General features: G+C 40.8%; 1 protein-coding gene across 10 annotated transcripts in view; it reads left to right on the top strand.

The window, feature by feature from the left end:
- LOC119033256 overlaps positions 1 to 16,516 on the top strand; it is a 165,359-nt gene that overhangs the window by 48,090 nt on the left and 100,753 nt on the right. For 6 of the 10 annotated variants that reach the window (XR_005079208.1, XR_005079206.1, XR_005079207.1 and 3 more), the window contains one exon: positions 4,752 to 4,874. The exons of the other annotated variants lie outside the window; for them this stretch is intronic. The gene's annotated coding sequence lies outside the window, so the exon portion shown is untranslated. The remainder of the gene's footprint in view (positions 1 to 4,751; positions 4,875 to 16,516) is intronic. 10 annotated transcript variants of the gene reach the window in all.

The raw sequence follows: 16,516 nt of genomic DNA, 5'->3' as shown, positions 1-16,516 counted from the left end.
GGTCGAGGAAGTACACTGGGTAGCCCACAGAATCCATAAAGGGTTATAAAAGAATCAGTTCTCAATTCATAGTCTCACCCAGTTCTGGTTTAAGCCCTGGCCATTCTGAGTGTGTATCCGGATGCAGATAAAGGTGTAATTCCATTCAGCGCATTTCCATTAATTATTTCTTGTTATTGTTATTATTATTTTCTTGTTTTGTATTGTTACCTTGTGCATTGGCATGATGTAGCCAACAGTTGTGGTCAAAGGTTTCCATACACTTGCAAAGAACATGTGCATCATGGCAATCTTGATTTCCAACTATTGCTACAAATCTCATTTTTCTGTGTCATTCATGAAGTTTGGATAGACAGTGAACTAAAGTATGGGTTTTCTGAAAACATGATAAAATAATAAAAACAAATATATACATAATTTCATAATGTAATGATTATAATAATTGGTTAAATCTCCTTTTTGGCCATTGTAACCTCAATCAGGTGCTTTTGATAGCCATCCATGGGCTTCTGGAAGAGTCCAGCTGACGTTTTGACCACTCCTCTTAAATTGGTGAATTTAATGTAAATTTGTTGGCTTCCAGGCACTGACTTGTTTCTTAAGCACAGTCCACATGTTCTTAATGGGGTTCAAGTCAGGACTTTAGGAAGGCTTTTCCAAAACCTCAATTATAACCAGATTTAGCCGTTCTTTACCACTTTTGATGTGTGTTTGGAATCACTGCCATGTTGGGACACCCAACTGCGCCCAAGACCCAACCTTCTGGCTGATGATTATAGGTTTCTTCTTAAGCATTTGGAGTTAATCCTGATCCTTCAATGTTCCATTTACTTTCTTAAGAGCACCAGATCCACTGGCAGCAAAACATTCCTACAGCATGACCATCCGCATGCTTGACAGTAGGTTTGGTGTTCTGCTTGGGGTTAAAGGCCTAACCATTGCCTCCAAACATATTGCTGCTCATTCTGGACAAACAGCTATTTTTTTGTTTCATCTGACCACAGAGCTTTCCTCCAGAAGGTTTTGTCTTTGTCCATGTGATCAGCAGCAAACTTCAGTTGAACTTTAAGGTGCCACGTCTGGAGCAAGGGCTTCTTTTTTGCATGGCAGCCTCTAAGCTCATGTTGATGCAAAACACACTTGAATGTGGATGCTGACACCTGTCCTCCAGCAGCTTCAAATTCATTGCAGACTTGCTTTTCAGTTAACAAAACAAAACATATCAATTCATTTATATTTAATTTGCAAAGCAAGCCAGTCCTTTTGTTCTTTGTTTCCTGAGTTCACAGTGCCATATTGCAAACTTCCAGGCCACATCCTGAAATGGAAGAGTAGTCTATTAGCAGTAAGTACTGCAAGGCCCATCTTAAACTAGACATTTGTCACTAAACCCTCCATTAGTGTCTTCTATGAGTCACTGCAGGGCCGTTTCTTGACCATGGGGGTCTTGTAAAGAGCCCGTTTAGAGGGAGTTTGGGAATCGCTCAGTTCTCTCCATGAAAGATGTAAAGCTGAGGTCACCATGTTCGCTTAACACAATAGAAAAAAGATCTTGACCTGCTCTCACCAAAGTAGTTTGGAGTGATGATCAGACAGCAAGAGAGAAACAACAACAGCTCAACACAAACAATCAACACAGATTTGATTGACAAGATCCCTGGGCGGCTGCCACCCATGGGACTAGACTTAATTGTTGAAGCATCACAGGATGCAAAGTCATCACTTTCTATGATCAACACACATAATAATAATCAGACTTAATCAAATGGTATTGCTTATGCATAATATTTAAAAAAGAATTAGCAATACAGTTGCGCTGTCTGTTCTGACGATAGCTGGTACACTGAGGTTACTGCTGGATGATAATGTTATGTACGTATTATGTAAATATGCAAATTAGTACATCTATCTATCTATCTATCTATCTATCTATCTATCTATCTATCTATCTATCTATCTATCTATCTATCTATCTATCTATCTATCTATCTATCTCTGACTGTCTGTCTGTCTGTCTGTCTGTCCATATAATGGTTTTATAATTTACATCACGATGACGTTGATATTGGATATAATCCAGATTATGTTTTGGTGATTATTGCAGTAAAATAAAAGCCAGTACTGACCCATTAGATTTCACAGGTTAAAATGAAGACACAAGATGATATCAGGGAATTTTTCATGAACACATCATCTTTTAAAGCAGCCTTTAGCTACTTTCCACTGAAACTGGATAATATTAGCTAACAAGGTAATCATTAGCTGACCAGTCAAAGCAAAGCGTCACAAACAGTGGTGGGTAGAGTACTGAAAATCTATAACCTACTCAAGTAATATCAGGTAAGTGTAATTACTCCTGTGAAGAAATTTCTCGAGAGAATCTACTCAAAAGTAAAACGGTGCTTGGATAATAAATTGTTTAATGTGCATGTTTATTTACATTGATTTAACTGCAATTCTGAAGGTAACATTACAAACTCACTTATAGTATGTGCAACTCACACTGTGTTTTTTTTTATTTTAAAAACTCCTCTTCTAACCTCCTAAAAGGTGAGGGATTCCTGTAGGAAGATAATTGAGTTCCATTCCAAGTCGACAAATGTATGAAGGGCAAATCTAGCAGCAAATCAAGTAAACGGCAGATTATTGTCTAAAAATATACTTGCGTAAATAAGTACAATTAGAGTAAAAAAAGGGGCACATGAAAATGAGCTGTTTCTTAAAAAAACTTTTTCACTCATGTACATTACATGTAATGTGTTCCTACCCAACCCCTCCTTGTCATTAGTACCATAAGTACGAAATTACATACTTGTCTCAGTTTGTAATGACATTTTTTTCTTATCATAAAAGCTATTTCATTATTATTATTATTATTATTATTATTATTATTATTATTATTATTTCATAAAAATGAAGTGCATATGCGTACATGATGCAGATATAGATGTTGAGTTTTCACCATGTAATTTGTTTTTCCCTGGAGGAGTTCCCTCTCCTGGATAATCCTGGCTCACACAGTTAACACCAATCACCCCTCCATATCTGTACAACTGACACACAAATTAATTGATTTCAAATAGTATGAAATACACTGAGGATTTTATTAGAATATATATATATATATATATATATATATATATATATATATATATATATATATATATATATATCAATAGAAAAAGAATTGCCAAGGTTTTTGCTGCTGTGCAGTGAGGTAAAAACAACAGCTGAGTTCTGTTTTCACTCCACTTTGTTGTTTTTGGGTGAAACAAAAAAAGCTGAATCTAATTTTTCCCTTCTGCCACTGAAAGCTCTGAGCGGAGTGCCCTTAGTATTTTCATCTTGCACATCATGTGTTTAATTATGGGACATATTGAGCAGCGTGTCCAATGCACAATAGCTCCGCTGGAATATTCATGTCCAAAGTTGGAGGAAAGTGGAAAGGGGAGGGAAGTGAGATGTAATTGTAATTAGTGAAGAACCTGGTGCTGCCAATTCTCAACGGAGTATCTGAGTCACCTGCTGTGTGTACGCCGGTGTCAGTGTGTGTGTGTGTGTGTGTTTGTGCATCTGTCCTCCTGGCTTAGTGTACCTGGACACACCAGGGAGTGTGTGGAGCTCTCTTGGCTTAACTAGGGGATGTACCTGTCTGTCTCCTCGCTCTGGGCTGAAGTGGCTAGTTAGCATATGCGCCGCCATGCGTGCATGTTTACCCCTATACGGACGTGTGTGTGCGGGCACGTGCACGTCTGTGCATGTGTGTAAGAGTGCCCGTGCATAGGCCTCATCTCAAGTCTCACCGGAGTCTTGTTGTCTAAGATTAATGAAGGTCACCAGAATCCTCCAAAGTATTCCGATAATTAAGGCTTTGTTTATCAAAAACAAGTTATATTAAGAGCAAAAAGATTCATGGTAATTATTCATAATCTTAACAATTCAAGTGTAGCCACCTCATTTGTGCCTTTAATTCTTCTTGTTAATGTTTTGCATAAATCTGCATAATTACTTGAGATGCCTGTTGTATTTTTGACAGCTACTCAGTTCGTGTGCACTAAAGGGTATCGAATGTGCCGCGCGCTGCATACTTAAAAAGCGGCTTGTATGGCTGGAGCCGCAAAGCATATTTCAGCCATCAAGCCGGCTGCGTGGGGCAAGCAGTGCACGCAGAGAATGGGGCTGTTTTCTATCAAAGCCAGTAAATGAATGCTTCTGCTCCTGGTGATTAGAATGAGGGCTTTATGAGCGAGGCGTCCCACCGAACCGCGCCCGCCGAATGGGGGCATCGGCTGATAAATCAGCCTCTCTAAACAACCGCGCTGCAAAACAGGGGGCTGCTGTGAGATTTGCTTTTGTTTTGATAAGATCAGGTCCCCTCTTATAGTGTACACCCATGACATAATTCAATGTGTGCGTGCCCCGAGTCGAGCTGAGTTGAGCCGACCCCCCTTGCGCGATCACCGCATAACTCTGATGCAATAATCACATGTAAATGACCGCTGCATGGAAATACTCTCTCTTGGTTTACATAATCTTGTAATGACCTCTTGTAACACACTGTGATATTGGCCCTAATAGATTGTTCTTGCTTATTTTATTTTATTTATTTTTTTGCAGCGCCGGCCTCTGGAATTACATGGAGAGCGAGGCTGGCCTATTAGCACCGTGACATGAGTGATTTAATTTACCCTCAGTCTCTCTCTCTCTCTCTCTCTCTCTCTCTCTGTTACTCTGTCTCTCCTCTTATTTAGCATGCGACAGGCGTGGACAGTAATGCCTGTGTGATTGGGCTGCGCTGGGTGATGATTTTAATAAACACACACACGCCGAGGAGGCCAACAGGTCAACAGTGTTTGGATTCATCAGCCCCATAGGTAGGATTGAGCTGTGAATGATTCAAGAGCATGGTACACACACACACACACACACACACATATGCGCACACACTTTTCACAGATGCACCTTAAAAAACTGGTCCTGAGAAGGAAAAACTTTAGCTACTTCCTTTTTCTAGTCTGCTCTTCTCCCCACTTGTCCACTGATGTACAGTATGTGTGCATTTGCAACCTCTTTTCACTCCCATGGCATTATGCACAGCAGCCTGATCGTTGGCCTGAGTTTGACAATGTACGTACCTCTCTAGTGTCACCTGTTGAGGAATTACTGGAGTGCAGTATTATAAAGAGTGAGAACTGTCAGTAAATTACATTTCATACTGGCTGCATTTGTACCTGTGTACCATCAGGTCAGTATGTTGGGGGACTGTGGCTCAGGGGTAGAGCCAGCGTCTTGTTATGGGAAGGTCGCTGATTCGAGTCCACTGGTCTGTATGTCAAAGTGTCCTTGGGTAAGACACTGAACCCCAAATTGCACCTGATGTGCTGGTTGACACCTTGCATGGCAGCCACCGCCATCAGAGTATGAATGTGTGTATGAATTACCATAAGCACGCTTTGGACAGAAGCGTCTGCTAAGTGGAAATGTAAGTTACAACACTGAAAACTGTTGTTTTAACTGAAATAATGATCTTTTCCTAAACCTAACCATGTTGTTTTTGGGACCAAACCTAACCAAACCGCGACAGTTTGATAATTAACATTAATAACAGTAACAGTCTAAAATGGCATAGTATTTCACAAAATGTAAACTGGTTTTCGGCAAGCATTAACTAATTGACTGCTATTAAACTTGACCATGGAACCTTTACCAGCAAAACTGACGCTAGAGCGGTGGATGGAGCATCATAATTAATTGCCCCATGGGGACAAATAATTTTTTGAATTGAATTCAGTCTCAGGGCCACTGACCAAGCTGCTGTATTTGTCGAGCTGGGACTAAGAAACGTGTCTGTGTTTGTGAACAAACTCTGCATATCTGCATGTTAAGTGTAGGTTACAGCATCTGTGCATCCTGTGTGTGTGTGCTATCACTGTCCACCGCTTCACACTTCTCTGCGTGCCCAGCTCTCCGTGCAGGCCTTGTCCTCCTCCTCCAGGAAAAACACGCAGGTCTGATGTTAATTGAAATTCGTCTAATGAAGTAAAGTCAAGAAAGGGAGAGAGAGTCGTAGGAGAGGATGTAGGTAGACCAAGGGAGAGGAGAAGTAAGGGGCAAAAAAAAAAGAAAAGAAAAGAAAAAGAAAGCTTCAACTTTCTTTAATTATGTTTACCCAACAGGCTTCGCTTCCTCATTTAAACAGCATAAACATCTGGCCGTGGCGCGCCACTAGCATGACGGCAGTAGTCAAGCAAATCTTGTGGAAAATAATGAAATTAGATCCCTGGTGCTGTGACAGTGGAAGGGCAGAAGACATCCGCTCCATGTTAATAAAATTGCCATGAATGAGTGAATACAATTAGGAAATTGTCAGTGGTGGCAGTGAACTTTTGTAACTCACCGATGTTTGCATCATTCGATTAAGGCAGCAATTTGGACTTATTATTTGTGGCTGTTGTGGCTTTTATTAATTGTGACCCGGCAGTGATTGGCCTGCGATTAAACCAGTCACATATGATGTGGCTGAGGGTGAGGGATTGATTGGTGGGCAGGCTGATGGAGGACACTTTATTATTGTTGTTTATCTTGGTGAGGAAGATGGAACCGTGTGTGTGTGTTTGTGTGTGCGTAGTGAATGTGTAGATGTGTGCGTTTCAGTTGAGGCAGTGAGGATGTGTGATTTTAATTACAGCTTCTTTTTTTTTCCAAAAACAGTTTCAGTGGATACGATTTGACGCCAGCCTCAAATTTATCTTTTAGCTTAAAAGCTCTGTAATTTTGCGAAACATATTCGACGTAAATGTGATGCTGTTTTATGAACTCCACTACTATATGACAAACCCTCGATCGCCCCGTCCTCTGAGTACTTCACGTACATAATCCCTCTCTACTCATCAAATCATGTAATGTTCCGTAACATCATGTAATGTCATGTATGGTCATGGGTTCTGCACTTTTTCCACTGTTCTCAACCTGCCAGAGGGATGACTTCCTGTGACTAAATTTGGGCAGTACTCAGTCATATATATATATATATATATATATATATATATATATATATATATATATATATATATATATATATATATATATATATATATATATATATATATATATATATATAGTATCTTTACAGACTGTGCTTTGGAATAAATCCCTTCAAATGCTCTCAGTCTTTATCATCTTCACTCCTCGGGTCTGGCGTTCACCACTCTGAGTTCCCTTTGCAAATTTGAAGTAGTCCCTACCCTCCGTGCTCTGTGCTTTCTAGAGAGAGGAGTGTGTTTACTTTACAGCCTCATGCAGGCAAGGGAAGGGATTACATTTGTGGAAATGAGTTGTCATTTCAGTAGGTAATAATGGATTTAGGCCTGAGAGCTCGACAAACACAACATGGTGAGAGCGGAGAGGATGAAACATGGGAGCTGAGGTAGAGAATGTGTGTGTACATAGCGGATTTGTGCGCACACAGGAAGAATGGGATAGACACACACGAGAGCACACACAGTCACACGCACTATTTGGCTGGACATCTGTACAAATGAGAGAGTACTGGTGGATTCTGTCGGGGTGCCTGGTTGGGGGGTGGATATCCCACCACAAGATTCCTCCAATCTTCAAAGCTCCAGTCCGGTTGGAAATAATGGTTTCCATCCCCGTTGCCAGATTGGGTTCGTCCTGTCATCACCGCTGTATTTACTGACAACCATGTTTTATCTTTTGTCTTGGCCGCCCTCAGAATTGCCTCCGTAGTATTTTACTCTGACTTGAAATGTCTCTTTTGTCTTTGGCTGGAGGTTCGGAAGTTCCATTCTCTCCTGCCAATAGAAACAGGCCCTTCATGGTTTGACCGTCCTGTCTGTAACTGCGACCTTTGGACTGCACAGTAGTATGCCAGTCACATTAAGTCCACTGTCATAACATACTTCTTTTCATTTTTCTCCCACATTCCACATGAAGCCATGCCTGATATATACATCTGCTCCAATATCTTTATTTCTGATGATGCGCCACAAACAAAAATGGATCCCTGAGTTCTTCTTCATACTGATCTAGAATGATTTAGAGCTTCATAACTGTCAGCTAGTGTTTCATTGACACACACTCCAACAACTGAAGTCGATGGGCTACTCAATTTCTGTTTTCTTTATTCATCAATTAGTTGTTTGGTCCACACAATTTGAGAAAATGGTGAAAAATGTCCATCAGTGTTTTCCAAACTAAATGTCTTTTTTTATCCAGTTTACTGTCATAGAGGAGTAAAGACACTAGAAAATGTTCCCATTTAAGAGGCTGGAGCAAGAGAATTTAAAAATGACTCTAACCAATTGATATTATCGTCAAATTGAACTGTGACAACTTATCACCTTTAACGGTGACAGCTTATCCATGGGGCCATTCTAGGATCAGGTCTTAGGGTTGCTCAGCCCTGAGATATCAAATTCTATTGTGGATGAAGTGTTTTTTGTTTTTTTGTTTTTTTCCTCAGCTGAACATCTTGGTTTTTTTGCAATATAACAATCTCCCCTATCTGCCCACTATCTCATCTTGCTCTTTCTCTCCATCTTTCTCTCCCTCCCTCTTTGCACTGACAATCACATACAGACATATTGTATCTATGCACCTCGAACATGACAATTTGAACAGAACACTTAGGACACAAATAAATGTAAGAGGAGTTTAGGTAGAATCCACAAATAGTAACTGGAGCCTTTATCAAAGAAGTGCTTAGCAACGTGGAGTCCACTGCAATGTGGGCAAAAAGAATTTGCGTTATCAATATGTGCCGTCTGTCTCTCTCTCCTCCTCTCTTTCTTTGTGCTGTCAACAAAAAGGCAAACTTAAGAACAATGAAATACATTTTGAGGCGCTAACGTCTGCCATCTTGCCTCTCTCTTTCTGTCACACACACACACACACGTTTGATGTGTGATGCTCGAGTTACTGTAGTGTTCAGTTTTCAGTATAGTTACTGTGGTCATAGATGTTTTATTATGCTGTACAGAGCAGTAATCTGTGCATCTGTGTTGTAGTAACAACTGCTTGTGGTTGTTTGAATGGTGATTCATTTCCTTCACTGTTCCTTTAAACATTAAATATTTCCACAAATATTTAAATGTTTAAATGAACAGCCTTCTTTGAGACAGTTTTCTCCATTTGGTTATTGGTTATTTATCGTGTTGCTGTGGTCAAAACAGACACAAACCCTTTTCTCACCTAGAACCTAGGTTGTTTTGCTGAGCTAACAATAATATCCATCAATGGGTGTGGGAATGATTTAAATGTGAGTGGGACGATTTAATCAGTGTTAAAGTTTAAACATATGCTAAATTTCTGGTATGTGAAACTTTAATTTGCACCGAAAATGCATATCGGTTACTGGTCTTCTCAGTAATCTGTATTGGCCCTGAAAAAAACACATCGGTTCACCCAAATTTGTTTGCCAGGGATGGTTTGGCTCCGATCTTCCCCCTGGTTGGTATAATTTTCAGTCCTCCGGGGACACACAGTGCAGTATTCAGGCAAGTGTGTAAACAGTACCATTTATGTCTACACAAAAACACTGTTCAAAAGCAAGGATCTAACCCTTTTTCTTTAGTTGAACCTGGTTGCACACATCTATAATAATGATAATAATAATAGAACTTAATTTATAGAGTACCTTTAAAAGAAGGCCTTGCAAACTGCTTTGACAGACAGAGCAAATGCAGGCCACTCAGGACGATGATCGAAGAAGATAAATGCTCAACGGACAAGCCAAACTAGGAGTTAAAGCAATAAGGCAAAAAACAAGAAAACACAACTACATACATACATACATACATACACATACATGTATAATATGAGCATACAATTAAGCGAACAACACCAGCCACCCTGCCACAGTGCAATGGTCTGCTGGGAAACCCTGGGTCCTGCCATCCAGGGGGGTCTAACAACATAGTGAGGCCAACCCACACTGTTAAACAATATCAAAGACTACAAGGTGTAATTTAGCAATCATCAAGCCTTAGTTACACAAAGCTTTGAAAGGAAGAAAAAATACGTCTTTATGAAAGATGGCGGGTCATACCTACCAATAGGGGTCCTAGACAGATCTTTTTTACAGGCTTTTGCATGTACTTCATACCTGATGATGGAACCATATGCTTGAGCCGTTGAAAAATGTCTGCGCCTTGATGTGTGTGAAATAATTGTTCCAGGTTATGCAGAGGTCAGGGGCAAAGAGGTTTGGTTATATGGCTAACTTTCTTAAATAAGCTCCATATTCTAGCAGATGCATTTGTCACACGCAGCTGCAAAAATCCCAGGTCTTTTTCTTTTGTTAATAATGATACATGTGGTAAGCCACAGGACTTACAGTCGCTGCACATTTCATAGAAAATGTCATTAGCCTGAGTCGCTTATATGGGGATTTTCTGTGAGGTTAGGTGATGTCGTAGTTATGTATGCATCTGTGTGTGCATGAGAATGTTTGCATCTGTGTGGAGAATGAATTTGTGTACAAGTATCTACTTCTGCATTTTGTGTGCTTGCACGGATACACATGTGTATCTGTGTGTGTGTGTGTGTGTGTGTGTGTGTGTGTGTGTGTGTGTGTGTGTGTATGTGTGTCATGAGACAGATGGGTAATAGCCCCTGTGCTGAAAGCGGGGCCCTGTGTAACGTGCAGCCCTGATTGCAGACCTGATTACCTGCCATATGCTAGCTGAAGGGTTGAGGGCCGGACCAAATGAGAACAGTATGCAAACGTTAAGGCAGCGTTTTTATAGCGCAGTCATTATGCCCCTGCTCTGGCAAATGAAAACGAGCGTGGCAGGGAGGGAAAAATAATGAAGTCATAAAAAAACGGACGGGTCATGGTGCGTGGTTGCCGCCGTCGCCACCTCCTAGCTGTAATCCCATTGGCTGGAGGAGAAGGAGAAGGGTTCCCTGCTAAGACGACGGTAAAGCGTCGGTTAGACCGCAGGGTGGCCCTGTTCGATTGAAAAGCCTTCCAGAGGAAGCAGTTAAAGATCAATCTGTATCTTTTTTTCCCTGGCACATCACCTTTGGTTCTTGAATAAGTACAACAAAACACAAGTTTTGCGTGTGTGTGTGTGTGTGTGAGTATGCATGTGCCTGTGTGTTATGTGATTATGTTCCTATTAGCCTTTGCATTCTCCATTATGCATGCAGCGTGCAGGGCTAAACTGACCTTGTAAGATGATCATTGACTCTCCTTGGAAAACACTTGTTATCCCAGGATTAACACGCACACCAATTACTACCTGCTTGCCACATGAGCTCAGGAAATTAAATATTACCTATCTGTGTCTCTTACAAAAGGGGACCTCCAAGCCCCCTGTGTACACACACTTATGTGGGGTCATGCATATACATATACCTTTTTATATGTACTTATTTGTTGTTGGACTGTGAATGTATACATTAAAGGCAGAATATCTCAGTGGCATTGATCTGGATGGGCTGGTTGTTTATGCTACTGTTAAAAGCCACAGTTGAGATGTACAGCACATTGTAAAAATCAGGAAGAAGGAACAAAAAACATTGCAGTTGGCAGTTAAGTGTGTTGTACGTAGAAAAAATGGAAGGATATGTCCAACCAGGTGTACAGTAGCAGGAAACAATGGACAACATGGAGGCAATTAATTCGACAGTAGCTTTTTTTTTTTTAACACCATAAAATCGGTAGATTATCAGTTTCCTCACTAGCAATATCTCTGGTTCCATAGCAACAACCTGAGGGTTTGACTAATAGCTCGGTCAATTGTTACCATCCAGTATGGTTATATTGTGATGGAGATGTTGTGCACTCATCCAGTAAATAGGATAAACCTTAGATACGACTTGGTGATCGGAGATAAACTAAACCGCCCAGCTCCCAGAACACTTTGGCTCAGCTGGTAGCCAGAAAGGTGATGTCATCTTCACAAAATTCAAACTCACTAACATTACATACAGGTGAAATAAAAGTTATTATAAGTTGACAGTGTATATATAACATAAGACTAGCTAGGTAACCAGCTATGTCATTGTCCCTAAAATCAATACCAAGATTTCCATTAACAAATGATGATGCAACCAGATGTCGGCAAATTGAATAGTGGATGGTAAGTTGGAGTTACAAGTACCAACCTGTGTTGTTCAGAAGATGGTGCACTGAAGGGCTATATACGTTTATGTAGTTTCTTAATTTGTATAAAGGCTGTAGTGCATTCATCTGCAACAGTGACAGACAGTTTCACTGGAACTACACAGTAGTTGTAAAATCATCCATTTGTTGACACATTGCCGCCAATCAGAATCAAGTGTTCACCCAGACCATGGGTATACTTTTTGAAGTGTTGATGAAAATTGAAAAGCATGCATCATTATGTTTCCTACCAAACATATTATCCAATGCAAATGGAGTTGCATATCTATGTAACTTTTAGAAGGGGGCACTAACAATCTAACACCTACTCCCTTATGCCTCTTAACACCTCTAAAGCCACTAATTAACTCATGGTATCTTCTTTGTTCAAGAAGAGGTGTAAAAAAAACTTTTGCTTTTAGGGGGAGTTCTGTGCAAGAACAATTTCTTGACATGCTGCATTTAATTAATATAACCAGTACTTCTGTACATTGTCTCCAGCTATACATGTTGCCAGATATGGTCAGCAAACACAGGTTTTAATCTCTGTTCAGCTACAATGGTAACAAAACCTGGCAACCCCACTGTGACAGCGCAGCCACATCAAACTGCCCACGCAACCCCCCAACCAACTTTTTGAAGTATTTCTTCAAGATTAGAATGACAGTATTATCTTAAAAAGGCTGAATACCTTTACCATATCAATGAATATCAAATTATGATTGGTCTATTCTGTTTGATGTCATTACAAATTGAGTTTTCTATTCTGGTTATGCTCAGATCATGTTGCTTACGGAACACTGGGCTCCATGTAAATCCAGTGTGACATTCTACGTACAGTACGTTGTCCACGTCTGTTCGGCTTTGGTAACAAAACCGATTCCCATTTAACAAGCTGACAGTCACACCTTATGACAAACTTGTTAGCCGTGTGTGAGGATTGACTCCTGTTGCCAGGGGCTCCCCATCACTTTTCCCATTTCCATCCATCAGGAGAAAAGGGGAACTTGTGCATAATCCTGAAGCCCATTGTGGCCTACTTAGTAGGAAGGGAACATGTCTTTCTGACTGGTTATGCCTTTGTATGTGGGTCAGCTTCATTCAAATTCTCTTTCATTCCAGCTCTTCTTCCGACACTGTGGCCCATCATTAGCTGTAATATAGGTCACCCCAGGCTTTGTGAGGCTCCAGCCCCATTTGCATTCTTGATTCAGATGTAGCACTCATAGAGTGACTGTAGGTAGGGAGGTGGGAAGCTAAGGGGGAAGGTGGCATCAGAAGTAAAGGCGAAGCTTTTATCACTTTTGATGAAAGGATGGGGTCAGTGTGGATACATGCTTAAAAGGATCAGGGTGTTTTCCCAGTGGTGGGAAGATGAAACTCCTATAGATGCAGGTTGAAACGTACAGTCGGTATCTTGCCTGTCTTTTACCTTGTGGTGAAAAAAAGGAGAAAATACGAGGAACTGCAGTTAGACTTAGTGCTACATGTCACATCCCCCCCAAAAAAAATCACTGTCAAGGTAAATATCATTAGATTAATGAAACCTGTAATGAAGACCTGTAACTGAGCAGCCTCTGCCTCGTGCAAATTCATTAAATTTTATAAAGGCATTAGCCACTCTCTTTCTGCAGTCAATTTAACTCAGTAACCTTTATTTGAGTTTTTAATTAAAGAATGTGTAGATATACTTACCCTACTTACCCTAGCCCCACATTCAAATTCAAGTTTAGTCTTAAAATATGAGCTCTTCTATGAGACCGAGCAGAGGGTTAAGACAACGAGCTGAAAATAAATAAAGCTACTCTGGTGTTTTATTGTCCTGTCACATGCTAGAACTGTTCAGTGTGAATGGATATTTTTGCAAACATTGATAATGTGTTGCGTCTTGACCTGAGTCTCGAACTGCAAAAGTCACATTGAATAATAGTTAAGCTTCTTCGTCGCATCCTCTACTGATGCTACCGTTTGTAACTATTTGTCTACATCCCCACGGTGGCTTTTACGCCCAGCTTTCTTCAATCATCCTCCAACCAGGGTTGACAGTAATGCCTTAAATACATGAACAGCTCTAACAGCTGTCCACACCTCAAGGAGACATATGCTTTAGCGTAGGTTTACGTCATCAAGGAGCCCAGTGTGGTAGATAATGCAACACATCCACATACCTAAACAACTGAATTGTTTAATTTCCGGTGAGTCCAAATGGCATGCCACTGCAAATGATGAGGATGCTGACGAAGTGCAGAGTGGTTAAACTATGACTTGAAATAAGAAATAACACATAGACCTGCCACACATCCCCCAGAATTACGTTTATTTTGGAAGATACACCTCATGATTTACGTCCAGTGCCAGTGCAGGAAGTTCTGGCGTGCAAAGCTAATTAAAGCTCAGTTAACATTCCCCTTTTTGTAAATGTGACCATCATCTTTTCCTAACCTTAACCAAGTGTTTACGTACATTTCTTAACTTGTAACTTTCTAAATTCACCTATTGTTTATTCACCACAACCATAAGCTTTTTATAACCACAACAGTACTGTGATGTTGGCATTGGATGTTAAGACTAAGGTTTGTTTTGAACTTAATCCAGGGTTTTGCAGAATCATTCAGTATCGATGTTCTCGTCAGGTTAGAGGTTTGGAGGACGGTGGTCGACAGGAGTTGGAAAACTGAAATTTTGATCAATATTGACCCAAATCAAACAAGCTGCCCTTTTTTTTCTTGTCAACACTCAGAAAAGAAAGCACACAATGTTCTTTATCTCCAAATATGCGCACATGCACAGGCTGGTCCATTCTCATGTTTACACTGTGAAGCAGAGTATTTCTGCTGTGTGGTATCCTGTTTGGGGGGTAAAGAGGCATTAATCACGAACCCTAAGTCCTCAGCGCTACAGCAGCCCAAGCCCCCATGTTTAGTATGCAAAGGCAACGGGGCCTATTGACAGTTTTTTTTTTTTCTCCTTGGCAAATTACATGTTTCCACCTTAATTGTTATTGGAGATGTTATCATGAAGCGGATGCAGCCTTCGCTTCTGAACCGTCAGTGGTGTGAAGGGGGCAGAGGAGAGGAGTTATGCAAAATACGGCCTATGTATAATTAATGACCCCCACCCTCACCACCACCACCACCACCACCACACACACACACACACACACACGAACAGCCCCCTCTATCCTCTTTAGGATGGACAGCTGGTGCCAGGGTGTCTTTGTGACCTCTAAGGGCTGCAGTGTTAAATGGAGATACTGAGGCCGAGGAGGGAATGGGAATTGGTAAAGGGCGGATGCTGAGGAGAAGACACACACACACACACACACACACACACACACACACACACACACACACACATAGAGAGAACTAAAGGGCCAGTTATATAACAGGAAAGCAACTATAAATATGCAATTTGGTAAACTTTACATCTACATAATGTATAACCTCAGCCTTAGCCTAAAATATGGTACTGCCAGACCCTGTCAGAGAAGACAGAGCACGATGGATGTTCTGTTATTACATCCAAACCTGACTTAAGCCTGATGCGGTTAACATAGGCTGAGTTTGTGTTACTGTGTTACACAGTTGTTACCCTGATTAGAGACATAATTAGTAGAAGGTAACAAATGGCCTCTATGCTGTGCTCAAAACGTGGTCACATAAGCGAAAAACCCGAGCACTTAACCTAATTTCTGTCCAAACTCAGCAGACCTGGTAGCTCTGTGGGGCCTGGTATCCGTGCTCTAGTGTCACTTGGATGTTAAGTCAGAGATAAGCCTTGCTGATGTCGGCTTCTGGGACTTTAAATGCGCTGGTTGCACAAAATGAGCTGTGACTGTTTTCTGTGTGTTTGGGGTGTGCTTCAAGTGTCGTTCCATGAAGCTGAGGATGAGGATGACTTCTATCAACTCAACATTAATCATATTATATATTTTTTAATACAGCAGCAATCAACAATTATCTGTGTTAAGATACAGTGGAGTAACTGTGTCCTGGATCAGAGAATGATGTCTCACTCCCTTGGTGTATGTGCTGTGATCTGAGCTTGGTAAGAAACTACACACAACAGTGTGCTTTAATATATTTATTAAAAAAACGATTTGAGGTTAGAAATAGGCCGTGCAGAAACAGCACTGCCTGATTTTACAGTCTGGCTCGTGGCGTTAACAGTAACATTTGAAATCAGGGAGAAGCTACTCAGCGACATTTTTGATTAGCACTGCACAGTTTTGGCCTGACATGACGGCGACTCACTGTGATATCTAGCAGCAGCGAGTGTTGTTTATTCAACCTTTAACTTGCTGATTAATCAACTGATCATTTCGGCGCTAAAAAAATTATGCACTTGAGCATAATGCGGTTTAACAAAAGGGTAAATGGGATG

Source organism: Acanthopagrus latus, chromosome 15 (assembly GCF_904848185.1).
Source record: "Acanthopagrus latus isolate v.2019 chromosome 15, fAcaLat1.1, whole genome shotgun sequence".
NCBI lineage: Eukaryota > Metazoa > Chordata > Actinopteri > Spariformes > Sparidae > Acanthopagrus > Acanthopagrus latus.
Note: the sequence above shows the minus strand (reverse complement) of the source record. Positions and strands in the feature narration are given on the sequence as shown.